Source organism: Ailuropoda melanoleuca, chromosome 9, assembly GCF_002007445.2.
Source record: "Ailuropoda melanoleuca isolate Jingjing chromosome 9, ASM200744v2, whole genome shotgun sequence".
In the NCBI taxonomy this organism is placed as follows: domain Eukaryota; kingdom Metazoa; phylum Chordata; class Mammalia; order Carnivora; family Ursidae; genus Ailuropoda; species Ailuropoda melanoleuca.
The window spans coordinates 5627340-5654605 of record NC_048226.1 but is presented as its reverse complement, the minus strand read 5'-3'; the positions used below and the strand labels follow the sequence as shown (position 1 = coordinate 5654605).

Sequence of the window (27266 nt, the reverse complement as noted above, 5' to 3'; positions counted from 1 at the left end):
ACAAAAAAAGAGAACTACAGGCCCATATCTCTCACAAATATGATGCTGAAATCCTCAACAAAATCTTAGCAAACTGAATACAATGATATATTAAAAAAATCATTCTACACGATCAAGAGGGATTTATCCCCAGGATGCAAAGGTGACTTAATATTTGCAAAACAATCAACATGATAGGTCACATCAATAAGAGATAGGATAAGAACCATACGATCATTTCAATAGATGCAGAAAAAGCACTTGACACAGTACAACAACCTTTCATGATAAAAAACCCTCTGCAAAGTATTATGTAGAGAGAATAGATCTCAACATAATAAAGGCCATATATGAAAAATCCACAGCCAACAAAATACTCAATGATGAAAAACTGAGAGCTTTTCCCTTAAGGTCAGGATTATAAGACAAGGGTGCCCATTCTCACCACTTTTATTCAATATAGTACTGGAAGTCTTAACCACAGCAATCAGACAACATAAAGAAATAAAAGGCATCCAAATTGGTGAGAAAGAAGCAAAACTGTCACTATTTGCAGATGACATGATATTATACATAGAAAACCCTAAAGACTCCACCAAACAACTACTAGAACTAATAAATTCAGTAAAGTTGCAGGATATGAAATCAATGTACAGAAATCTGTTTATTCCTATATATGAATAATGAAGCAGCAGAAAGTGAAACCAAGAAAATCCCATTTACAACTGCACCAAAAAAAACAATTAAATATCTAGTAATAAACTTAACCAAAGATGTGAAAGACCTGTACTCTGAAAACAATAAACACTGATGAAAGAAATTCAAGATGACACAAAGAAATGGAAAGACATTCCATGCTCATGGGTTGGAAGAACAAAAACATTTTTTTAGATTTTATTTTTAAGTAATCTCTACACCCAACGTGTGGCTTGAACTCACAACCCCAAGATCAAGAGTCTCACACTCCACCAACTGAGCCAGCGAGGCGCCCTGGAAGAACAAATATTGTTAAAATGTCTATACAGCCCAAAGCAATCTACACATTTAATGCAATCCCTATCAAAATACCCAAAGCATTGTTCACAGAGCTAGAACAATCCCAAGTGTGTATGGAACTACAAAAGATCCCAAAGAGCCAAAGCAACCTTGAAAAAGAAAAGGAAAGCTGCGGCCATCACTATTCCAGACTTCAAGTTGTATTACAAAGCTGTAGTCATCAAAACTGTATGGTACTGGCAGAAAAATAGGCACAGAGAACAATGGACTAGAACATAACCCAGAAGTAAATCCACAACTATATGATCAATTCAATCTTGACAAAGGAGGCAAGAACATGCAATGGGAAAAAAACAACCTCTTCAACAAATGGTGCTGGGAAAACAGGACAGTGACATGCAGAAGAATGAAAATGGGCCACTTTCTTTCACAATAACAAAAAAACCTCAAAATGGATTAAAGACCTAAACGTGAGGCCTGAAACCATAAAAATCCTAGAAGAGAGCACATGCAATAGCTTTTTTGACATCAGCCATAGCAAATTCTTTCTAAATGTGTCTCCTGAGGCAAAGGAAACAAAGGCAAAGACAAACTGGGGCGCCTGGCTGGCTCAGCGGGTAGAGCATGGGACTCTTAATCTCAGGGTTGTAAATTCAAGCCCCACACTGGGTGTAGAGATTACTTAAAAATAAAACCTAAAATAAATAAAAATAAACTATAGGGACTTCATCAAAATAAAAAGTTTCTGCACAGCAAAGGAAACAATCAACAAAACTAAAACGTAACCTACCGAATGGGGGAAGAGATCTGCAAATGACATATCCGATGAAAAGGGTTAGTATCCAAAATATATAAAGACCTTATAGGGGCACCTGGGTGGCTCATTCGTTAAGCGTGTGCCTTTGGCTCAAGACATGATCCCAGTGTTCTGGGATCGAGCCCCGCATCGGGCTCCTCCGCTTGGAGCCTGCGTCTTTCTCTCCCACTCCCCCTGCTTGTGTTCCCTCTCTCATTGGCTATGTCTCTCTCTGTCAAATAAATAAATAAAATCTTAAAAAAAAAAAGACCTTATAAAAGTCAATACCCCAAAAAACAAATAACCTAATTTAAAAGCAGACAGAAGACATGAATAGACATTTCTCCAAATAAGACATACAATATGGTCAACAGATGGATGAAAGATGCTCAAAAGATCACTCATCTTCAGGGAAATGCAAATCAAAACCACACTGAGATATCACCTCACACCTGTCAGAATGGCTAAAATCTAACAACACAGGAAACAACAGGTGTTGGCGAGGATGGGGAGAAAGGGGAACCCGCGTGCACGGTTGGTGGGAATGCAAACTGGTGCAGCCGCTCTGGAGAATACTATGGAGGGTACTCAAAAAGTTAAAAATAGAGCTATCTTATGATCCAGGAATTGCACTACTAGGTATTTACCCAAAACATACAAAAATACTAATTCATTCCAATGAAGACATACAAATGGCCAACAGACACATGAAAAAATGTTCAAAATCTTTAGCCATCAGGGAAATTCAAATCAACCACACTGAGATACCACCTTACGCCAGTTAGAATGGCAAAAATAGACAAGGCAAGAAACAATTGTTGGAGAGGATGTGGAGAAAGGGGATCCCTCCTACATTGTTGGTGGGAATGCAAGTTGGTACAGCCACTCTGGAAAACAGTGTGGAGGTCCCTTAAAAAGTTAAAAATTGAACTACCCTATGACCCAGCCATTGCACTACTGGGTGTTTACCCCAAAGATACAGACGTAGTAAAGAGAAGGGCCATATGCACCCCAATGTTCATAGCTGCATTGTCCACAATAGCCAAATCATGGAAGGAGCCGAGATGCCCTTCAACAGATGACTGGATTAAGAAGCTGTGGTCCATATATACAATGGAATATTACTCAGCTATCAGAAAGAACGAATTCTCAACATTTGCTGCAACATGGACGGCACTGGAGGAGATAATGCTAAGTGAAATAAGTCAAGCAGAGAAAGACAATTATCATATGATTTCTCTCATCTATGGAACATAAGAACTAGGATGATCGGTAGGGGAAGAAAGGGATAAAGAAAAGGGGGGTAATCAGAAGGGGGAATGAAACATGAGAGACTATGGACTATGAGAAACAAACTGAAGACTTCAGAGGGGAGGGGGTGGGGGAATGGGATAGACTGGTGATGGGTAGTAAGGAGGGCACGTATTGCATGGTGCACTGGGTGTTATACGCAACTAATGAAGCATCGAACTTTGCATCGGAATCCGGGGATGTACTGTATGGTGACTAACATAATATAATAAAAAAAATCATTAAAAAAAATACCAATTCAAAGGGACACATGCGCCCATGTTTATTGCAGCATTATCTACAAGTCAAACTATGGAAGCAGCCCAGGTGCGCACCTACTGATGAATAGATAAGGAAGAGGTGGTCTATACACACAATGGAATATTACTCAGCCGTAGAAGAGAATGAAATCTTGCCATTTGCAACAATGTGGTTGGAGCTAGAGAGTGTAATGCTAAGTGAAATAAGTCAGTCAAAGAAAGACAAATACCATATGATTTTACTCATATGTGGAATTTAAGAAAAAAAACAAACAACCAAGGGGGGAAAGGAGAGAGACAAAATGAGAGACAGACTCTTAACTAGAGAACAAATTGATGGTTACCAGAGGAGAGGTGGGTGGGGGGTGGGGGAAATACGGGGTGGGGATTAAAGAGTACACTTATCATGATGAAAAAATAAAATAAAAATGATAGAAAAAAAAAAGCACTTACCCATGTGGGGGAGGAAAAAAGAAGTAAAAATGTAAAAATCAAGACCCCAAATAAAGAAACTAGACTAGAAGACCAAAGCAAGGAGGGTGTTAGAAAGCATGTATGTGAGCCATGGCATTCGTAGTTACTAACTATGAACGAATTTTTATCCATCTACAGCCGCTCCTGATTCCCCCCCCCGTTTGTCATTATATCCCAAGCTAAATACATCCCTACTTGAAATGCCACCTTTGCTCTATCCTTTTTTTCTTCTCTTTTTTTTTCCCTACTTGCAAATATTTCTTGGCTTTTTACTCCGACCCACTGAACTGTCTGTTGGTACCACACCATTTTAATTTTTGTAGCTCTAGGAGATATTCCAATAACCAATAAGGCAAGTTCCCCTTTGTAACTCGTCTCAATTTGACCTTGAATTTTCCTCCTACACCTATTTTCCTATGTGTGCTGATCTATTCCACACAGATTAGGGCCCCTGGGGTGATACTTGACCTCCAAGGCTTGGGGCATGGTGATCCTGGGCTCCCAGGCAGGTCTCTCTCTGTCCAGCAGGAATCTCCATGCTGAGGCACAGTCTGAGTGACAGTAGCTGTCCCCCAACCTTGGAAGCAAGGGATCCTTAAGGGGATTCCCATTTATTGCCAGACTCACATTCCAGAATGCTAAAGAGTGTCCTCTTCCAACTGATGGTCTGCTGCTGTTCACCCAGGTGGATTGATTTGCCCAGAGCACCTGAAACTCACCCGTTGCGAGGAAGGGATTAAATTTACTTCTGCCCTAGACTAGAAGCCCCCACACTGGGCACAGGCCTGCCGAGGGGAGCCGTGGTGTTGGAGACTTCCCAGAGTGGTGTGAGGTGTTCTTATCCTTGGTGCTATTTGCAAGATGCTGTGTTTTAGAAAAGAAATGTCCTCCTATTCAAAGTTGCCAGGCTGCCTGTAAGGGAATCCGTCTGACAGAGCAGAGAGGCAGGATAGGCCAGGATGATTTGGGTGACTGTCCCTTCAGGGGCCTCTGACCATGCTCCCCTGCTCCGACCGCTGGACACTGTTCTGCCTGATCAGACAGACAGGCTGTCTTCATCTGGTCACATTTTGTTTGTATTTACATCTTTATTTGTCTTAGGTGCCTATGGAGAAGCAAATTATTTCTGGGGATTACAATGCCAGAATCAGGGGTCCTCCGAGAGCTGACAGCATGGATGCCAGTGTGAATGGGAAATTCCCATAAAGAAATGGGTGTTGTTGTGTGGTAGGGTTTGGGGACAGTCTTGGAGAAACTACTGCTATTTTTCTGCTTTGAGGGCTAGCATTATAGAAATGTCCTGTCAGTTTTTCCCCGAAAACTGTCATACTGGGGCTGGATATTAGGGAACATGGAAAAAGGGATCATTTCCCACAATCTCTCCCTCAGGCAAATCACCCACATCCCCGTTGCAGGTGGGTTATGTTAGAGAAGAGTGAAAAGCTTCAGAAACCCATTTGTGACATTTGCTATATAAGATTTTGTCTCTAAATCTTTTTATTATTTTTTTCGGCTCTACATACTCACTGTAGAAAATTTGGAAAATACGGAGAAGTATAAAGAATTAAAATTACCCATACTTCTCTTTTCAGAGTAACTACTGTTGACATTTTAGTGAATTTTCTCCAGTCTGTTTTTTTACATCTAACTGCGGTCTTTCAGGATATATGCATTTACTTCCTGACTCCCACTTACTGTATAATTAAAATAGTCCGTAAAGATCATTTTGATAACTGTGTAAAGTTATATTTGATGCACATGTAATAACTGGTTAAACCATCCTCCTATTGTAATACATCAAAATTGTTTCCAGCTTTCACTTTTATAAATGTAACAGGGTCTCCAAATGCAACTATCTCTGGGAGGTGAAGACAAAATGTAGCTCTTGCATTTTTTCTGGTCTCCCCCATGTCCTCTTCTCTGGCTAGCCTGGGGGAAAAAATTACCTTCCAAATATTAGTCCTAGTCAATACTCCTTATATGTAAGGCTCAGCCTAAGAAAAATGGCCAGTCTTCCACTATTGCCAAGGTGGAGACCGGGAACGAGTATGGCTTCTGGGATCTCAGGAGCAGGGGTGGAGGGGAGGCTCGGAGTTCCTTGGCCGTGGGGTTCCTCAGGTCCCTTCTGAGTCCCGGGTGATGTCACGTCACAGTGATCTCCTTCAGCAACACCACAGCTCCCTCTTAGCTATGCCTGGATCCCATGTGGGGGCGGTACAGAGGCTGGGGGGGAGCCAGACCCAGGGCCCCTCCACCTGGGACTGCGCCTGGGCTAGTTACAGGGCTTTCTGGGAGGCCGCCTCTTCCAGGGGCTCTAAGCAGGAGGAGAGGCAAAGCCCCCCTCATCATGGGTGTCAGGAGTTACTGACTTCTCTATCTCCCATCTCCCATCCTGCCTGATGTGCTCTCCTCACCCCCCACCTCCTCCTCCATTGCTTTCATTTTCCTGCTTTTCCCTGGGCCTGACACAGGCAGGCTTCCGCCTGGCTCTGCCTCCCATCCCTGCCCTGTGGAGTAGCAAGCCTCCCAGCCCGCCTTCCAGAGCTGGAAGGATTATCTCCTCCACTTTGGGAGGACCCCACAGGCTGAGTTCTCTGAGCTCGGCTGTTGAAATGCTGAAGAAGGGGGAGGTTGGGGGGGGTGTACCTAGGATCAAACGGAAATAATTTAGAAGATCTTCTTTTAAGACAGACACCCGTTTTGCAAGGCTAATGTCGTGCTGCATAATTCTATTCTGAATGTCAGAAGCTGGATATTAATTCCTTCTTTCTCTCTTCATTCTTTCTGTAATTTTGCATTTCACTGAAATGAATGCCATCACTTATAAGATGCACTGTTATTTTAGGTACTCCCGAGAAAGAAAAACAAGCTGCCAATTAAGTTATGAGTGATGCTTTCTTATAATTTACAATTTTGGTTTGTACTTATTGCAAAAGCTCTTTCTGGACTTATTTAGACATACATTTTTATCATATATCACCCCTGTGCATCGGTAAAAAGGAAAACAGAAGTGAAATAAATTGGAAAGTATTTCTAAAACTTCTTTGCAGAAGAGACTGACGCAGAGGATCCTTCCGAACCCCTTTTCAACTCAGAGTCGTCTGTGTATGGAGAGCGTGGTCGATGCAAGATCTCTTAACTTGGAGACTAAGTAAGAGGTCTGCCACTGCCTCTGGAATTTTCTTCCAAACTGCTGACACCCATCCTGCAAGCTTTCATGCTGCCCCTCCCCAGCCTTTTAAACGCCTTACAGAAGGTGTTAATAGAAGGTTTTCAGACCAAGTTTGCATATATGCCGACAATGACAACCATGTCATGACTGTTGCCAAGCCAACAGCTACTGTCAGCCAACATCGATTACAGGACACACCCAATTTCAAAGAAATGTAAGTCTTAGAGAGGATGAATTATAGTAAACCTTAATATTTCTCCTTCCCACACCTCCTCTTCCACCTCTAGGAAGGTAGATGCTTCCAATCACACAGAAGGAAAGTCACGTTCTAGGAAAGATTCTAATACTTTCTGAGATATTAATCCTCTTAATCTTATTAATGATGCTGTAAAGAAACACTGAATATAAAACCTTGACAATTCTGCTATTTCTTCAAACAGACTCTTAGAAGAGGGTTTAGATATTTAAAAGTTAGGCTATTTTTTTCTTCGTGAATATACGTCATAGCTATGGGATCAAGCGTGAGGTAGGCATCACAGGCGCGTGCTGGTGTGCGTGTACGTGCGTACTATGGCGACCCTGGAATACAAGTGCCCTCAGTAGAACAGAAGTGATCAGGAACTCTTAAAAGACAGAAGGAGAATGAGGCTAGACTGAAGGAGGAAACCACAGTAGAAACCACATGCAAGAGAAGACTGCTTATAGAAGTTAAGAGCAGCCGAGAGGCTCTAAGCTCAGAAATGGCAGATACGGGAAACAAAGAAAGCTCTCTGGCTACTTGAAAGTGGTTTGTTGAGGCATTAACGTAGGAACAGGAGACTGGCTTTCTGTTTTCCTCCCCATATTGTGTGTGCCAAGAAGAGGGCAAGAGAGGCATCTGCCTGCAGTCAGGAGTAAGGGGAGCATGTGAGGTTAAAAATAATGACAGCACCCAGGAAGGCCACCAACACTTAGGAGCAAGGAGCTACTTTGGTCAAAGACATACACTCCTGGTTTGCCTCACCCAATAGAGTCTTCCATTCTTCCACTATAATTCCTGGATTCAGGATGTGGGAAACAATTACAGTGTTCACACACTGGCCACATTTGTCAGAAATCTTTAATAAGTAGTAACAACTATGACTAATAGTGGGTCAAGCAAAAAAGACATTTCATTAAATCACATTATAGGATATCTAGGGGTGGTTTCAGGTTTGGCAAGTCTGACCCAATTAAAGCTATCCACAAATTGATTTCATACTCTCTACTTCAACATCCTTAGAGTATAGCTGCCTCATGGTCACATAATGGCTGCTGTGCTCCAGGCATTACATCTATGTCAAAGGAAGGAAGAAAGGAAAAGAGGCAGTACCACTGACTTTTCCTCATATTAGTATCCCTTTTACATAAAGTAAAAGATTTCCCAAAAGTTTCTCAGTAGGTTTCCACTTATATCACATTGGCTAGAAGTTTGTCACATGCCAGACTTAGCTGCAGGGGAGGCTGGGAAAAAGAAGCACTGGAATTAGAATTGATTTAGTACAACCAGGATCTGGTTGGGCATATGACTGCCCAAAAACAATAAGGGTTCTGTTAGGAAGCAAGAAGTGGGAAACACCTATCTGTAGCCCATTGCCAGAGTCTTCTGTAGAAGCTAATAGGAGCACTTGAACAGAGACAATCACACATCCAAGAGTCAAAAAAACCTGAGAATTAACAACACCTTGAAAAAGAGATCCCAAACCCAACAAGCGGACGAAACAATAAGACATTAGATTACTTATGTATAATAACCTCAGATAGATAAAAGAGAAGTCTGCATTCAAAAATAATAATAGAGATTTTGGCAAAAAAGTTAAATTGGCTATTAAAAAAACAAATAAACTCAAATTCAGAATGGACACATTTGAAATGTGAAGCCTAGAGCAGAAAGACAGACCAATCAAGAGGGAAGAAAAAAAAGATCTACACCTAGAGACAGTGTGATATTTCAGGACACCAAAGATAAAAAAAGAAATCCTTATGAGAGGAAAAAACGAATCCACTAAAAACTAAAAAAGAAAGGATACTATAGAAAAGGAACATTTGGGGAATAAAAAATAAGCTTCTGGAAATTAAAAACTTAACAGTTGAAGTAGAGAGTTGGAAGTTAAGGTGAAGAAATCTCCCAGCAAATAGAGCAAGAGACAAGGAGACAGAAAACAGAAAATAGAGAGGATCCACCCAGAGAGCCAGTGGTCCAGTAATTAGCCCAGACAGAGAAAACCGGGAAAGTGGAGGAGCAGAAATTATTTACAAAACAATGTGATTTGATGAAATGTTCCAGAACTGTTGCCGTGAAGCACGGTGCTGCTGAGAATGCTTTTATAAGAGCCAAGAACCCGCTATCCTTGTGCAGTTCGTGCATGTTCTCTCATTTGGGTCACTTAGACTTGCACGGACGTATGCAGTGTGCAACCGTCTGCATAATGAACTCCCATAAGCCCACCAGCCAACTAGCCAACAACGTTCCGCTGCCTTGTTTCTCCCATTCCCCGACACTCCCCGCAATGAAAGTAAGCCACCATCCTGAAATGTGTGTTTATCATCCTTTGGTTTTTAAAAAATGGTTTTATCACATATATGGGTGCCTGAACAATGGATGGTTTTGTTTTACCTGGTTTAGAATCTTATTTAAAAAAAAAAATGTCGCTCTGTGTGGTCGTCTGAGATGTGCTTTTCCTCTCATTAGACTGTCGAGATTCATGCCTGTTGTGGCCCAGAGCTATGCTTCCTTCATTTCCAGAGCTTTGTGAACATACCAAAGTTATTCTTTCCTTCTCCCACCTCCTGCCAGATTGGGAGGATTGGGAAGAGGGCTGTGTGTGTGTGTGTGTGTGTGTGTGCGTGCAAGTGCATGCACTGATGGAAGTGTTCCATCTTCATCTTCTCCAGTGGAAAGTCAACAGATGATGACCAAAACTGAAAAATCAAGAAGGAGCAGTTTATTTAGAGATAAAGAAGTAAATATGAGAAAAATCAGCTACAGGAGTGAAAGTGGTTTCCGCTGGTGAGGAGGAAATGGTAGGGGGGAGGAAGGGCGAGACTGCTATTTTTCATAACAAAACTTGTACAGTGATTGGACTCTGACACTGAGCACATATACAACACTCTGCAAAAAGGTGAACACATTAAGGTTAACTGCCAGAATTACAAAAATAGGAGACAGACCTTGCAAACCATCCGTAAGGAACAAAAAATGGAATAAATAAAATGCAATCAAGCCAACAAATGATAGATAAAGAAACAAGAGGGACGCCTGGCTGGCTCAGTTGCTAGAGCATCAGACTCTTGATCTCTGGGTTGTGAGTTCAAGCCCCACATCGGGTGTAGAGCTTACTTAAAAAAATAAAAATATATAAATTTTTAAAACGGCTTCCCTAAGAAAGAAAAAGAAACAAGAAAAACAATTTTTAAGTATTGGGTTTTTTTTAAAGTGTATTAGTTTCTGATTGCTACTATCACAAACCGTCACAAACTTAATATCTTAAAACAACACAAATTCGTTAGCTTACAGTTCCAGAAGTTTAAAAGTCCAAAATGGATCTCACTGAGCTAAAATCAAGATGTGGGCAGAGCTGCATTCCCCGCCGGAGACTGTGGGGTAGAATCCATTGTCTTTCCTTTTCCAGCCTCTGAGGTCCCCCCCACCACGCTCCTGGGCTTGTGGCCCTTCCTCTATCATGGCTGAGTCTCTCCACATCTCGTCACTCCAACACAACTCTCCTGCTTCCTTCTTTCACATTTAGGGGCCCCCATTATTATGTTGGCCCCACCTGGATAACCCAGGATAATCTCCCTATTTCAAGGTCAGGTGATTAGTCACCTGAATTCCATCTATGGCCTTCACTCCCCACTGCCCAGTCATGTAACATAACTCACAGATTCTGGGGATTAGGTGGTGGAAGTCTTTGGGAGGGTATTATTCTGCCCACTGCAAAAAAAGTATAGCCAACAGAAAACACAGTTAAACAGAAAAAATTGGTGAGACTCTGGAAAGGGGGACAAAAAGAGAGGAGGAAATAATTGAAAAATAATAAAGACCAATTCACTAGAATTACCCTAAGAAGAAGGACTTCAGATCGAAATGGGCCACGAGGGCCCCAGAAGAGAGATAAGGAAATCCCACACCTAGAGAAATCATAGTGAGATTTCAGAACGTCAAAGACAAAGAGATACTTGAAAATTTACAGGAAAGAGAGCAGATTTTATTACAGGAACCAAGATCAGATTTACATCAACTGTTCAATACCTGTACCGGATTCAAAATGGCAAAAGAGGCTTCTTTTCAAACGATTGAAGGAAAAGGATTTAGAAACATAAAATTTTACATCCAGCTGAAGTTTCATTCAAATAGAAGGGCATGATAAAAAAATATCATGAGGTATACCAGGGCTGAGAAGATTCGCCACAGCAAGATTCGCACTAGAAATACTTTTGCATAAAGTATTTGAATAGTAGCAGAGACAAATCTAAGATACTGCAAGACATATAAGAACTGAAAGTGATTAAGTCTGTCTTTTCTTTTTTTTTTTTTTTTTTTTTTTTTTTACTTAAGCAGGCTCCACACCCAGCGTAGAGCCCAGTGTGTGGCTCGAACTCACGACCCTGAGATCAAGACCTGAGTTGAGGGCCACCTGGCTGGCAACTCTTGATCTTGGGGTTGTAAGTTAGAGCCCACATTGGGTGAAGAGATTACTTAAAACAACGACAACAAAAATAACAAAAACCTGAGCTGAGTTCAAGAGTCAGATGCTTCACTGACTGAGCCACAAAGCTGCACTTGACCAAGCTTGTCTTTAAAAAATTTTAAGATGGAGCTGTTGCCTTATGGGGGAGGGGGAGATGTAGGCATCAATTTTTGAAAAAAAAAAAGAAAAAGAGAAAGAGATAGAAAAATTAAAATAATAAATTAAGTTGGCAGGACTCATCCAATTATTTTAATAAAATAATTTTAAATATAAAGAGGTAAATATTGGATTTGTAAAACTCCAGTTATATGCTCTTTATATAAAATGCCACCTAAAAACATAAGGATGCACAAACATTGAAGGTAAAGGATGGGAAAAGGCTTATCAGGCAAATGTAAACTAAAAGAAAGAAAGGTAGTAGTAATCATATTAATATTAGATAAAACAGTCTTTAAGACAAAGAGCATTATCAGAGGTGAACAAGGTCACTGTGTGAAGATAAATGACATAATTCTCCAACAAATCATAGCAATTTAAAATGTGCATGCACCTAATAAGGTATATAAGCCAAACACTGGTAAAGATATAAAGAGAAATTCTTTTTTAAAATATTTATTTTAGAGAGAGCACACATGAACAAGTGGGGGAGGGGCAGAGGGAGAGACTCTTCAAGCAGACTCTCCACTGAGTGGGGAGTCAGATGCAGGGCTCGATCTCACAACCCATGTGATCATGACCCCAGCCAAAATCGAGTTGGGCGCCCAACCGACTGAGCCACCCTAGAGAGAAATTCTTAAATGTATGTCAATCAGAGTGGGCGATTCCATCACATCTCTCTTGACTATTGAGAGGTCAAGCAGAAAAACATTCAGTAAAGATATTAAAGGTCTGAGCAACACAATGAACAGATTCGATCTAATGAGTCTAAAGAGAGTTCTGCATCCAACAGGGAAAGAATGCAATTCTTGCTTCTCAATCACACATGAAATACTAACAAAAACTGATCAAGAAAACCTCAACATATTTTTCAATGCATAGTAAAGATACATCATACCTTCATATTTTTACCATACCGCCCCAAACAATTCAATTCTCTGTGACACAAGACAAACGTCTTATAATTTAACTCAATTCTGACAGTCTTCCTGGAGATAGCATCACATCCCCCAGGTTCACGGCTCCATCCCTAAGATGGCCCCCACCCCCTGCCATGCCATACGCTCCAGATGCCATTTGCATGTCCAGGTTGTCACCTGCACTTCTGAGCAACCGGCTTTAGATCGGAGGTTCCAACCACCCCCCTTCACGGGTTCGATTAATTTGCTGGAGTAGCTCAGAGCTCAGGGAAACAGTTATTTACATTTACAGTTTATTATAAAAGCATATGATAAAGGATACAGATGAACATCAGATGGAAGAGATATGCAGGGTGACGTATAGGGAAGGGACACGGAACAGGACTTGTCTGTGGACACCCGTTTCACATTCTCCTACCTGGAAGTTCTCCAACCCCATACTTTGGATTTCATGGAGGCTTCACCTCCTGGTCATGATTGATCATTAGCTCCATTTTCAGCCCTTACCCCTTCCCAAGAGAACATGGGGGGGTGGGACAGAAAATTTTAAGCTTCTAGTCATGGCATGGTCTTTCTGATGACCAGTCCCCATCCAGGAGCCCAGCCAGAGTCACATCAATAGAATGAGACACGCTTTTCACCCAGGAAATCACAAGGGTTTCAGGAGCCCATTGTCAGGAGCAGAGGTCAAAGACCAATCTTAGAACAAGAGATGCTCCCAGTGTTCTTATCACTTAGGAAATTACGAATTTTAGGAGCTCTGTGACAGGAACTGGGGGCAGAGACCAATATATATTTTCTATCATCTCACAGAAGTTAATTATGGAAAGATAAGTAAAAAGTCCCTACATATTTGGAAACTATAAAATTTATTGCTAAATAACTCATGGGTAAAAGAGGTCATCATGACATTTTTAAATAACTAGAACAGAATAACATGAAAACATTCTATCTGAGATTGTGCAAGGCACAGCATATCTTTGCTTCAAGTTGCTTAAATATTAAAGAGAGGAAGGCCTTAAAAATTTACTGAACTAAGTGATCCCCTTAAGACGTTAGAAAAAGAACAATGAACTAGAAAGACAAAGATGATAAAAACAAAAACCAATAACATAGAAAACAAAGATTCCACAGAGTTGATCAAAAAGTCAATATTGTTTCTTTGAAACAGAACAAATAAGATTGACAAACTTCTAGCAACACTGGTCAAGAGAAGAGGTAAGACACAAACAAAATACATGAATGAAAACAGAGATATTACTATGCATAAAGTACAAATGAAGAAGAGAAGAGACAACAATTAACAATTTTGAGAACTTGGACAAAATATTCAGATTTTTAGTAAAATAGAACTGATCATAATTAACTCAAAAAGGAAGAAAAAGATTGAATGGTCCATAACTACTTTAAGAAGTTAATCAGTGCTTGAAAATCTTTCCACAAAGGAAAGACTAGACCCACAATTTTTTTTTAAAGTAAGTTCAATGTCCAAAGTGGGGCTCAAACTTAGGACCTTAAGATCAAGAGTCACGTGCTTCACTGACTGAGCCAGTCAGTATCCCTGGGCCCATAAACTTTAAAGAGAGCTCTACCAAACTTTCAAGGAACAGACCAAACCAATCTAGTACACTCATTGTACAGCGCCAACATAATCTTGACGCTAAAACCAGACAAAGGTTGTGAGAAAGGACAAGTACAGAAATATAGATGCAAAAATTCTGAACAAAATATTATCAAACCAAAGTGTATAAAAAAAGACAATACACAATGACCAAGGTAGTTTTGTCCCAGGAATCAAAGGTTGATTAGAGAATCTACAAATGTAATTTACCCTATTAAAAGATTATGAGAGAGAAATCCATATAAACACTCAATAGAGACAGAAAAAGTATTTGCAAAAATTCAACACCTATGTGGAATTTTTTTTTAAAGTCTTAGTAAATTAGAAACAGAAAGAATTTCCTAAGTCAGAAAAACCAGAGCACACATGGTTCTCAAGGGGATGTTTTTAAAATGTTCCCTTCCAGGGCGCCTGGGTGGCTCAGTCGTTAATCGTTAAGCGTCTGCCATCGGCTCAGGTCGGGCTCCTTGCTCAGTGGAGAGCCTGCTTCTCCCTCTCCCTCTGCTGCTCCCCCTGCTTGTGCTCTCTCTCTGTCAAATAAATAAATAAAATCTTAAAAAAAAAAAATGTTCCCTTTAAACTCAGAAATGAGATAAGGATACCTGCTATCATCACTTCCATTTAACACTGTATATGAGATCTTAGCCAGCGCAACAATCCGAGAAACATTCATTAGAGGCATAATGATTGAAAAAAAACCAAAGCTTTCACTATTTGTAGGTAATACACTATTAACACAAAAACCCAGGTAAGAATCAGAAACAATAAGAGATTTTAACAAATGGAAGGATATAAGATTAATATACAAATGTCAGTTGCATTTTTATACCCAAACAGCAAACAACTAGAAAATGTAATTCAAGAGAAGATATTCAAGACCTCTAAGGAAAATAATAAATCTCAATTAAGACATATTAAAGATAATCTAAAGAGATATAGAGATGTATCACACTCATGGGTAGGAAAATGTATTATTATAAAGATATCAACCTTGGTTGATCTGTATATTCGATGCATGTTCTATCAATATTTCAATAGAGTTTGCCATAAAACTTGTTAAGATTATTCCAAAATGTACATGGAAAAAAAAAAAGCCGAGGAAAGCCAGAATGTTTCTAAAGACAAAGAGGTGAAAGTAAGGTTTTCCCTACCAGACATCAGGGTTTAATACAAATTTATTATAATTAAAATAGTTTGATATTAATGCACAATACACAAATGACAGAGATAATGTGTCAGATCAGTGAGAAAGGAGAAAAATGATTATCTATGTAGGAAAAAATTAGAGAAAAAAATCCCTACGTCACATCATACACAAAAAAATCAATTCCAGAACAATTAAGAATTTAGATTGCAAAACAAAACTGGAAAAAACTGAACAGAGAACATAGAAGCCTGTCCTTTGGCACACGGAGTACAGAAAAATTTCTCAAGCAAGTACAAGAAACATTGACAATAAAATATGATTGACAAATCAGCTTCATTGAAGTTAAGATTTTTTATCTCAAGGAAAATTTAAAGAAAACAAAAGGCACACACTGACAAAGAATTCAGCTCAAAAATGGATTAAGAGGGGCGCCTGGGTGGCTCAGTTGTTGTGTCTGCCTTCCACTCCGGTCATGATCCCAGGGTCCTGGGCTCCCTGCTCAGGGGAGAGTCTGCTTCTCCCTCTCCCTCTGTCGCCACCCCTGCTTGTGCTCTCCCTCTCTCTCTCTCTCTCAAATAAATAAATAAAACCTTTAAAGAAAAAAAAAAAGATACAGGCATAGGGAAAGGACCTAGGAGAAGTGACTCCCCAAAAGCTATGTGCACACCTAGCATCCATATCTGCAGGGCAGACAGGGGACAACTGTCCAAGAGCTATAAGCCAAACCATGCCCACAGCCATTCACGGCACAAAGATGTTTAGTTCTAGTGAGCCTGAGCAGAGGGGCCATGTTGAACAGCCCCGGTATTCCTCGAAAAGTCCCTGAAAAAAACCCCACAAGTTGCCACAACTGGAATAAGGAGAAATAGACAATCGGAATATCCCTGTATTTGTTAAAGAAATTGGATTTGTAATTTAAAAACAATATCTTCACGCACATGCCACATTCTCAGAGGGAAATTTATAGCTGTGCAAGTACGTGTATTCAAAAAAAAAGAAATTTCTAGAAGAAGAAGGGCAAATTAAACTCAAAGTAAGTAAAGGGAAAGAAATAAGATAAGAGCAAAAATCAATACATTAGAGAACATTAGAGAAAATCAGTGAGGCCAAAAGCTGGTTCTCTGAAAAGATCAATAAAATTGATCCACCCCGAGACAGACTGATCAAGAAAAAAGAAAGGAAGACACAAACTGCCAATACATTTTGATTTAAGTTTGTTTTACTCATACGCCGAACATTCACATAATTCTAGAGTCAAATCTACAAAACAAGATAGGTTCAGAGAAGTATGTCTCCTACACCTGTCCCCTCCCATCTTGTCTCCTTCCTCTCCTGTAAATAATCATTTTACTTATTTTGTGGCTTATCTATTCCATGTTTTGGCAAATACATGCATAGGGAATATATTTGTAGCATTGTTTTAAAGAATGTTATGTTTCTCAGATGGGGGCACTCATGGGGTGGTTTAAGTTCTTGCACATATAGCCATGTTCAAATATAATCAATCCATCCCAACAAAAACCTTTTAGTGTCTTCAAAAACACATGCAAGAGTGTGTTCAATAGATCGATGAATATGGTTACCTTTGATAAACATCTGCAGAGAATATCAAAGGGGCTTATCCTGACTCTGCAAGGGGAGAGTTCCAACTTTTTGTTGACTGCAGAGTGAAAAGGCATGTGGCCATCTGAATTAGGTTTCTGTGCAAAATGTGTCCCATTTATTTTCTTAAATCCTATTTTGTATTCCCAAGTTCCTGCTAATTCCAAGTGATGCAGACTCCCTTCATAATTTGGCCAGAAAGGTTTGTGACCCTGATACTGTCAATGAACAAGTCCACTCTTACTGGAGGGTGGGAATCTTTCAAAAGCCTTTTGTTGTCAGTGTTTAAATTTGCTACCCTTTTCCTTTTATAAAGTAGTAAGGCTTAATTAAGACTCTTGACTAAAACTATAATTGCTTGTTCGTGTTATCCTGAGATGAAATATAATCCCAGCACTGATCATATAACTAGTGCACGCGTAATGAAATTTAATATTGTAGCTGTCCTTGGGAGCCATATGGTGACTCTATACCTGGTGATGGGTATTGGTAATAATTCCTGATTCGGCTGTGATTGTATAAACACTTGCATAGCTTGATCCAATTGTTGACATTTATTTTCAAATGAAAGGTGATGGTGGTCTAGTAAGTTACAATTTATACTTCTTACTTGACAGATGTATTTAGTTGCTAACGTGAAAAGAAATGGATGGAAAACGTGGGCCACCATCATGTACGAGAACTTGGATGGGCCTCTCTCTGGTTCAGTGCTGGTTACGAGTTCCTACATAAGAATTCTTGGGAGAGCATCTCCATTTGGCTACTGTTTATAAAAGCAAACTTTACATTTATCTGGACTGCCACACCTCCCATTCTGAACTATTGGGGTTCTTTGTTTGTTTGTTTGTTGTGTCTTTTAGTCCTGATTCACATATATGTGTATACAATCATATATATATATATATATATATATATATATATATTTCTTCCCATTTCCTGAACTATTGATTTTTAAAATTTCTGTCATAAACCCACATCCATTTACAGAGTTTAAATATATTATTTTATATATATATATATAAATTAATAGTTCAGGAAATGGGAAGAAATAAATGGAAAGTAACTTTATTCTCTCTCTCTCTATATATATATCCCACACATATAAAAATACATATGTATGAGAAAGATTGTTACAGCTAATTATATTGAATTATTATCTTATTTAGAGCTTTAAAAATCTAATTTAAAAACATAATTAGGGGCGCCTGGGTGGCACAGCGGTTAAGCGTCTGCCTTCGGCTCAGGGCGTGATCCCGGCGTTATGGGATCGAGCCCCACGTCAGGCTCCTCCTCTATGAGCCTGCTTCTCCCTCTCCCACTCCCCCTGCTTGTGTTCCCTCTCTCGCTGGCTGTCTCTATCTCTGTCAAATAAATAAATAAAAAATCTTAAAAAAAAAATTAAAAAAAAAATAAAACAAAAAAACAAAAAAATAAAAACATAATTAAATTTTAAATGGTAAAATTATAGTGTCAAACCCATAACACATTAATTGTTCTACTAGCAAGTACCTAAAAACAATTTGGGCTTAGGAAGAACCAGTTTATTTTAAAATTAGACAAAAATGCAATTAGATCTCACACGGGGATGGTGCTGTGGCCATGAATCCTTTTTCCCTTCCTTTTAGGGTCAAATGTATTGGCACTGATTTCAAGTATATAGATCCAGATGATTTTCATGATCAGCACCATTGTGAACACAACACCAGTTATTTTTAAAAGAAAAGAAGTTTTAATATGCCCTGAGGGACATATTAGGGAGAATACCTATTTGTTGATAGAGTTTAATAGGAGTAATAAAAGTTGGAATATAGAGAAATACACACTTTTATGGTATAAGCAAAATTTTTCTTTTGTTTTTTAGCCTGTATGGGTAAATATGGACTCATTTTAAAAATTTAGTGTATACATTTAATTTATCTATGACATTATTTATCTTTTGCCACAGGCAATATTGCTACCAACTATTCACAAATCTTTGGATAAACTGAGATTATTTTATTTTATTTTTTAAGATTTTATTTTTAGGGACGCCTGGGTTGCTCAGTTGGTAAAGCGTCTGCCTTCAGCTCAGGTCATGATTCCAGGGTCCTGGGATCAAGTCCCACATTGGGCTTCTTGCTTAGCAGGGAGCCTGCTTCTCCTCTGCCTCCCGCTCCCCCTGGTTGTACTTTCCAGCCCCCCCCACCGACAAATAAATAAGTAAAATCTTAAAAAAAAAAAAAAAGATTTTATTTTTAAGTGAGCTTCACACCCAACATGGACCTCGAACTCATGACCCTGAGATCAAGAGTCACACGCTCCTCTGACTGAGCCAGCCAGGAACCCCAAGCTGAGATAATTTTAAAGTCAGTATTGTTTTTTGTCTCAAATCCCCCAAACAAGATTGTCAAAAAATAAAATTAAGTGAATATAAACATAATATATTAATATACTGTCAATAATAATTAGAGAAATATTATATTTTAATAACTATACCCAGACAGTTTAAGTAGAAAATTTCTATAGGTCTATAGGAACATACCATTTGAGGGGCACCTGGATAGTTCACTCGTTAAGTGTCTGACTCTTCAGCTCAGCTCAGGTCTTAATCTCAGGGCCATGAGTTCGAGCCCCATGTTGGGCTCCACACTGGTGGTACGAAGCCCACTTAAATAAAAACAAAAAACAAAAACCATTTGAGTTTGACTGGGACCAATTTATTAAAGGCAAGTTGGATTATAACAGAATTTAATTATTATTTTATTTCATTTAAAAATTTTTTTAAAGATTTTATTTACTTATTTGAGAGAGAGAGAGAGAGAGAACATAAGCAGGGGGAGTGGCAGGCAGAGGGAGAGGGAGAAGCGGCGCCCACAATGCGGAACTCGATCCCAGGACCCTGAGATCATGACCTGAGCCGAAGGCAGACACTTAACTGACTGAGCCACCCAGGAGCCCCTCATTCAAAAGTTTTTAAACATAATTTAATTTTAAGCCCATGTTTATTTATAATATTCATATGTTCCAATTTTGCATGTTGTCATTGTAAAATGATCTCACTTTCCAAACAATTGTCGTATAAAACACATGCACATTACGTTTATAATCTTAACCATTTTTAAGCACGAAGTTCAGTGTTATTATGGACGTTCACACTGTTGTACAACCGGCACCACCATCCATCCTCAGAACTCTTTTTTTTTTTTTTAAGATTTTATTTATTTATTTGACAGAGATAGAGACAGCCAGCGAGAGAGGGAACACAAGCAGGGGGAGTGGGAGAGGAAGAAGCAGGCTCATAGCGGAAGAGCCTGATGTGGGGCTCGATCCCACAATGCCGGGATCACGCCCTGAGCCAAAGGCAGATGCTTAACCGCTGTGCCACCCAGGCGCCCCCCTCAGAACTCTTTTTATCTTGTGGAACTGAAAATCTGTATCTATAAAACCACAGCTCCCATGTCCTCCTTCCCCACAGCCCTTGACAACTACCATCCTACCTTTCGTCTCTCTGAACTTGACTCCTCTATGCACCTCATATAAGTGGAATCATACAGTATGTGTCTTTTTGTGACTGGCTTATGTCATTTAGCACAGTGTCCTCAAGATTCACCCATGTTACAGCACATGACAGGATTTCCTTCCCTTTTAAGGCTGCATAACATTCCATTGTGTGTCTCTGTCACATTTTGTTTATCCAGTCATCGGTTGATGGACATTGGGCTGTTCCCGCCTGTTAGCTATTGTGAACAACACTACTATGAACACAGGTGTACAAACATCAGCTCAAGGCCCTGCTTTCAATTCTTTGGAGTCTATACCTAGAAGTGGAGTTGCTGGGTCATAGGGTATTTCTCATTTTAATTTTTTGAGGAACCTCCATATTATTTTCTGTAACAGTTGTACCATTTTACATTCCCAAGAAAATTGCACAAGGATTCCAATTTCTCCACATCCTTGCCAACACTTGTTATTTTCTGTTTTTTGATAATAGCCATCCTAATGGGTGAGAGGGGGTATCTCATTGCAGCTTTTTAAAAGTAAACTCTACCCCCCATGTGGAGCTTGAACTCACAATCCCAAGATCAAGAGTCCCATGCTCCACCGACTGAGCCAGCCAGGTGCTCCTCTCATTATGGTTTTAATTTGCATTTCCCTAATGATTAGAGATGTTGAGCATCTTTTCATGCACTTATGGCCATTCATAGATCTTCTTTGGAGAAACATGTTCCTGCATTTTTATCCTAGCTTCTTATTATAATACTATATGAGTTTTCAAAATGGTGTTAGTTCTTAGCAGCATAGAAGTTAATTTTTTAAAATATTTTCAATATTTTATCTTTTATTACAGTGATACAACTCAATAGTTCTTTTTGAAGGCCACTAGAACCAAAAGGCTTCTAAAGGAAAGCAGCAGCCCTGGCTCTACTCTTCTGTCCTACCCTCAGTCTCATTGCCCAACAGCAATCATTTTAACTTCAGGAATTATTCTTCCTGGTATCTACCCTGATGGGGTTCAGGACATGCTATCCCCAAATATGGCACCTTGGCATATATAATATCTCAAGTTGAAGGAATTTTTTAAAATAGCAGAAACAGAAATGTCACTCTGATCGCCCCTCTTCCCATTAACCTTCTACCCTGAAACAGGTCATAAATGTCCTAAGTGAAGGTACCCTCCCTGTACCAGAAGGAAAGAAGATATTCTTCTCACCAGAGAGGGGAGCCAAGAAGGCTGTATAAACAAACCTTGTTAAACTACCCTTATCCTCCTAGTTACTTCTTTTTTTTTTTAAGATTTTATTTATTTTTGCAAGAGAGAGAGAGAGAAGGCACATGTGCACGAGTTGAGGGGAGGGCAGGAAAAGGGAGAAGCAGGCTCCCCGCTGAGCCAGGAGCTGGATGCGGGACTCAATCCCAGGACCCTGGGATCATGACCTGAGCCAAAGGCAGACACTTAACCGACTGAGCCCCCCAGGCGCCCTTCCCAGTTACTTCTTCATCATATACTACACCTTTGTCTTGTCAATTCCCCACAAATTCATTATTTCTTTGTCTAGAAGGTATGAAAGCTTCAAGCTCTGGTCACTACTTCAGGTTTTCATTCTCTTTTGACAGCTCCCTTGTACATGTAAAAATTCAGTAAAATGTGTAGGCTTTTCTCCTCTTAATCTTTGTCTGCTTAATTTTCAGACCCAGCCAGAGACTCTAAAAGGGTCAAGGAAAGCTTTTCCCTCCCCTACAATCTCTTCTTGTAAATAGGATGTGTCAACAACTGTTTTGTGATTTTTCTCAGTTTGGAATATTATCATTTGACTTCCCACCACAGAAGATTAGGATTAGCTACCATACACGCACACAAATCCCAGCTGCCTACCCCCACCATACAGACATAGAGACACCTGTCCCTCCTCTTCTCTCCCCACTCGCCATTGAGCCCAAATAGGTATGTCACAGTTTTGGATTAAATTATTACTCTGTGCTTACCTTCCTGTGACTAAATAAACATTCATAGCTGAGCCATGTATGGTTCTATAATTATATTTCTTTTCTGGAAACAACCTTTTGTTGTTTTTATCGCCCTGGAGTTAGTAATTGCTTTATTTTAAAATTTGCTTTTCTATGTGTCTATCACTAATGCATACCCAAATTCTCTACCAGAACTCCAAAACTCCTCTCAATTCTATCAAACGTGTAAGATAACATGTCAATGTGTTTAATTCTTTGGGGACATCCATCCTGGAGCCAGCCATCATTCATTCATTTCAAAAATACTTATTAAATGCTTCCTGTGGGTTTTAGGCTGGGGATATAGCATGGAACAGAATAGGCAAGTCGCTTTTACTGGGCTTCCGTTCAAGCGGGGGAAGGAGAAGATAAACAATAAGCACATAATTAAAGATTATGTTAGGAGATATATATGCTATGAAGAAAAATAAAGCCATATCACAGGGACTAGATAGTACTGGGGAGGGGAATTCTAGATCGTATGATAAGGGCCTTTCCAAAGAGGTGATCTGAGCAGAGCCCTAAGTTAAATAATGGAGTGAACAATTCAACTTCTGGTGGAGGGCCATTCCTTGAGGAAGGAACAGTCAATAGGACATGGAGATGTTTGGTCATTAATTAATTAAAAGTGAGATGATTCAGCATGACCATGACTTTTCAGTGCTTAGTTCATGTGCCGCCTCAGAGTTAGTGAAAGATTGGTGGTAAGTTGGGGCAGAGTTTTTCCAGGCCAGTTGGGGGTACAAGGGCATGGTTATAATGATGTGATGGTGGGAGCTAAGCTGTGTCACAGGGTAGTCGGGAGGGAGGGGCCCAGAGAGAGAATGGTGGGTGCACCCTGAGAAAGTGGTCATCGGTGTATTGGAGGTTCCCACAGGGGTGGGGCATTGATGGAACAGGAAGTATGGGAGGAGGGGGGCAGAGGGGACAGTGCTTAAGAATTGAGCTTCTTTTGGGTCAAGATTTTATTGTTAAGTAATCTCTACACCCAATGTGGGGCTCAAACACAACCCTAAGATGAAGTCACATGCTCTCCCAACTGAGCCAGCCAGGCACCCCAAGAATTCAGCCTTATGAGGTGAAAGATGACGAAGACAAGGATAAAACCACAGGTCAGCCAGTCAGCCAGGAGTGTGCCCTGCAGGGGCTGTGCAGGGAAAGGGCCAGCGGGGGAGGAGACCCGGTCCACACTCCCCTCACCACCCCTGTGCCTGGGGGCTCTGCCACCCAGAGGGGCTGCCTTTTTCTAACTTACCCCAAAGTACTCTACAGTCGAGTCCGTGACCCTGAGTTCAGTAGGATTCCCCGGGAAAGCCAGGATTCTTCTAGGACAAGAAGGTGAGGGTGAAGACAGCCTTCAGAGAAAAGGCTGAAGATGCAGGAGAATTTGCTGGGAAGAGGCCCTGAGTCTCAGATGGCATGGTGGCAGGCTCAGGAATAAAACCTATTAGGGAAAAACAGAAAAACAGCTTTATCACCTTGGGTGGGGAGGGAGGAAGGCTCTTTTAAAAAAAGTTTTTAAATTACAGGAAGTAAAAAAAAAAAAAATTAATGGATTTGACCATTTAAAGATTTGATTTCAGTAGAGCACCCCATCGACAAGGGAGCAGATTAATGAGAGCCTGAGAGAAATCTGTACGAAGCCAAGAACAGAATCATAGCTAGAACATTCAAGAACTGCAGGTCAGCAAGAAAAAGACAAGAAACCCAATGCTTTTTTTTTTTTTTAACAAGAAACGCAATTTTTTTTAATGGGCAGAATATTTGATAAATAATTCACTGAAGGGGAAACTCACCCGCTGGTAAGCATTTGATCTTACCGGTAATGAGAACAATGCAAATCAAAACAACAGATACCACTTCACTAAAATCAGGAAGTGAGATGTTATCAAGTTCTGGAGAAGGTGGGGGAATAAAAGGCCCTCGGGTCTTGCTCATATGTCTCTGCAGCAGTGCGGCTGTCAGGGGAGCCGCAGGATAGTGCTTGGCGAAATAACACGCTCTCCCTGCCACACAGCAATCCTTCCCCTCCTTACCTCTGAAGACAGTGTCTGTCTTGCGAACATTTGTCACCTTTACAACACCACAATGGGTGTCATAAATTGCTGGGTCCAATGCCCCAGAATGGATGAGGAAAAGATGGAGTGTTTTCGGTGGAATGTTCTGCGTCACTCAGGAAAAGCAGCCTGGAGTCCACGAAACATATCGCGAGATCTCAGAAACTTACAAATTGAGCGCAAAAAAAATAATAATAATAAGAAGAAACAGAACATGATGTATGATACCGTACCAATTCTGTAACTTTAAAGGTATATACAAAAGGGGCACCTGGGTGGCTCAGTCAGTTAAGCGTTCTGCCTTCTGCTCAGGTCAGGATCCCAGGGTCCTGAGATCGAGTCCCGCTTCAGGCTCCTTGCTCAGCGGGGAGCCTGCTTCTCCTTCTGCCTGCTGCTCTCCCTGCTTGTGCTCGCTCTCTGTCTCTCTCTAACAAATGAATAAATAAAATCTTAAAAAAAAATTTCTGAGTTCTGGAGGGATCAGGCTGTGGCTTCATCCATTCAGACTGCTGTAACAGAACCTTATGGAAGCAGTGGCTTACAGACAGCAGAAATCTATTTCTCACACTTCTGAAAGCTGGGAAGTCCAAGCTCAAGTTGATGGCAGACTCGGTGTCTGGGGAGAAGCTCCTTCCTCATTCATAGACAGCTGTCTTCTCGTTGTGTCCGCACATGGCAGAAGAAGCGAGGGAGCTCTCTGGGGTCTCCAGCACGAGTTCCATTCATGATGCCCTCACACTCATGACCTGATCACTTCCCAAGGACCCACATCCACATACCAGCACATTGGGAGTCCCAGGCTCTCAGGCTGGGAGAAAAATTCATGTTTTATTTGTTTACAAAGATATAGTTTATGCATTGCTAGAAGTTGTAAATAGCTTATGCAAAAAGAGAAAAAGGGTTTCCTATACCCAGAAAATAGAATATTAAAGAGACAGCAAAAATTTAAACAAAAGGCCATAAAAAATGTATAATCGTCTTCATCAGCTTTTTGAGTCCTATGTAATTAATTTTTCCTTCGCCTGATTTTCCTTTTTTTAAGTTTTTTTTATTCTAATACCAGTTAGTTAACATACAGTGTTACGTAAGTTTCAGGTGCACAATATAGTGATTCAACACATCCATATATCACCTAGTGCTCATGGAGACAGGTGCCCTCCTTCATCTCCAAAACCTGTTTCCCCCATCCCCCACCCACCTCCCCTCTGGTCACCAGCAGTTTGCTCTCTATAGTTAAGAGTCTGTTTCTTGGTTTGTCTCTCTCTTTTTTCCCCCTTTGCTCATTTGTTTTGTTTCTTAAGTTCCACATGTGACTTATTTCACTTAGCATTATACTCTCTAGCTCCATTGACGTTGCAAATGGCAAGATTTCATTCTTTTTTGCGGCTGAGTAATATTCCATTGTGTATATATATATATACATATATATAGTACTATTCCATTGTGTATATACACATATATTATATCTATTCCATATCTTGTTTATCCATTCTTCTACCAATGGACACTGAGGCTGCTTCCTAACTTGGCCATTGTAGATAATTTTGTTCTACCTGATCTTGAGTCAGCAGTTTTTCTTCCATTTCTTTATTAGAGTTTTGGAAATTCTTCCCCGGTCATATGCTATGCTTTCGAAGTTATCAGAAAACTGTACTCCAGAGTATTTGTCAGAGACTTCTCCATGAACTTCTCTGAGGACTAAATACTTTTGGATTGCAGCTGATTATAAAAGATTTCAGGGAAGTGTCAGAGTAAAACAATAATTGTCTATGAATGACAAAAGATTTAAAATGCCACCATGAAACGTCTGATGAGAGTTCATTGTAATGCAATTGACAAGGAAATTTTGTTACTTCTGTGGCATATAAGATTTTAATTGAAATTACGACTGAGTACATGGATAATAACATTAACACAATTCTGGGAATCTCATGCAATTGCTGAAACACTTATATTAATAACATATGTCCATACAATTACAACCTACAGAAAGTTAAACCACTATTTATTTGACCATGTTTCCTGTGTAATTTAACATATAAAATAAATTTTAAAAATCTCTGTTTTTACCAGGTGAGAGGACACATCCTTGGAGATTTCCTAAGGATCCTCAAACAAAACAAAACAAAACCAGGGGCGCCTGGGTGGCACAGTCCTTAAGCGTCTGCCTTTGGCTCAGGGCGTGATCCCAGCGTTCTGGGATCGAGCCCCACATCAGGCTCCTCCGCTAGGAGACTGCTTCTTCCTCTCCCACCCCCCCCTGCTTGTTGTCCCTCTCTCGCTGGCTGTCTCTCTCTCTCTGTCAAATAAATAAATAAAATCTTTAAAAAACAACAACAACAAAACCAAACCAAAAAAAAACCCCTCAAAGTTAGTTTGAAGTCAAAGACTTTATTTAGAATTTGGTTTTGTAAAGGTTGTAGAAAATGCCCAAAGTTTTAAGCACTTAATTGCAGATGATTCCCTAATAACAACGGTTTGACTTATGATTTTTTTCAACTTTACCATGGTGCAGGAGCAATAGGCCTTCAGTGGAAACTATACTTCAAATCATGAATTTTGATCTTCAACTTATGATTTTCCACTTACAGTAGATTGATCAG

At 40.1% G+C, this 27266-nt stretch overlaps 1 long non-coding RNA gene across 5 annotated transcripts in view; it reads right to left on the bottom strand.

The window, feature by feature from the left end:
• LOC117803711 overlaps positions 1 to 27266 on the bottom strand; it is a 78655-nt gene that overhangs the window by 19409 nt on the left and 31980 nt on the right. For 4 of the 5 annotated variants that reach the window (XR_004627677.1, XR_004627679.1, XR_004627676.1 and 1 more), the window contains one exon: positions 23862 to 24050. This is a non-coding gene — a long non-coding RNA (uncharacterized LOC117803711). Of the gene's footprint in view, positions 1 to 19717; positions 19769 to 23861; positions 24051 to 27266 lie in introns of those variants that run through there. The other variant, XR_004627680.1, reaches the window with a different exon arrangement.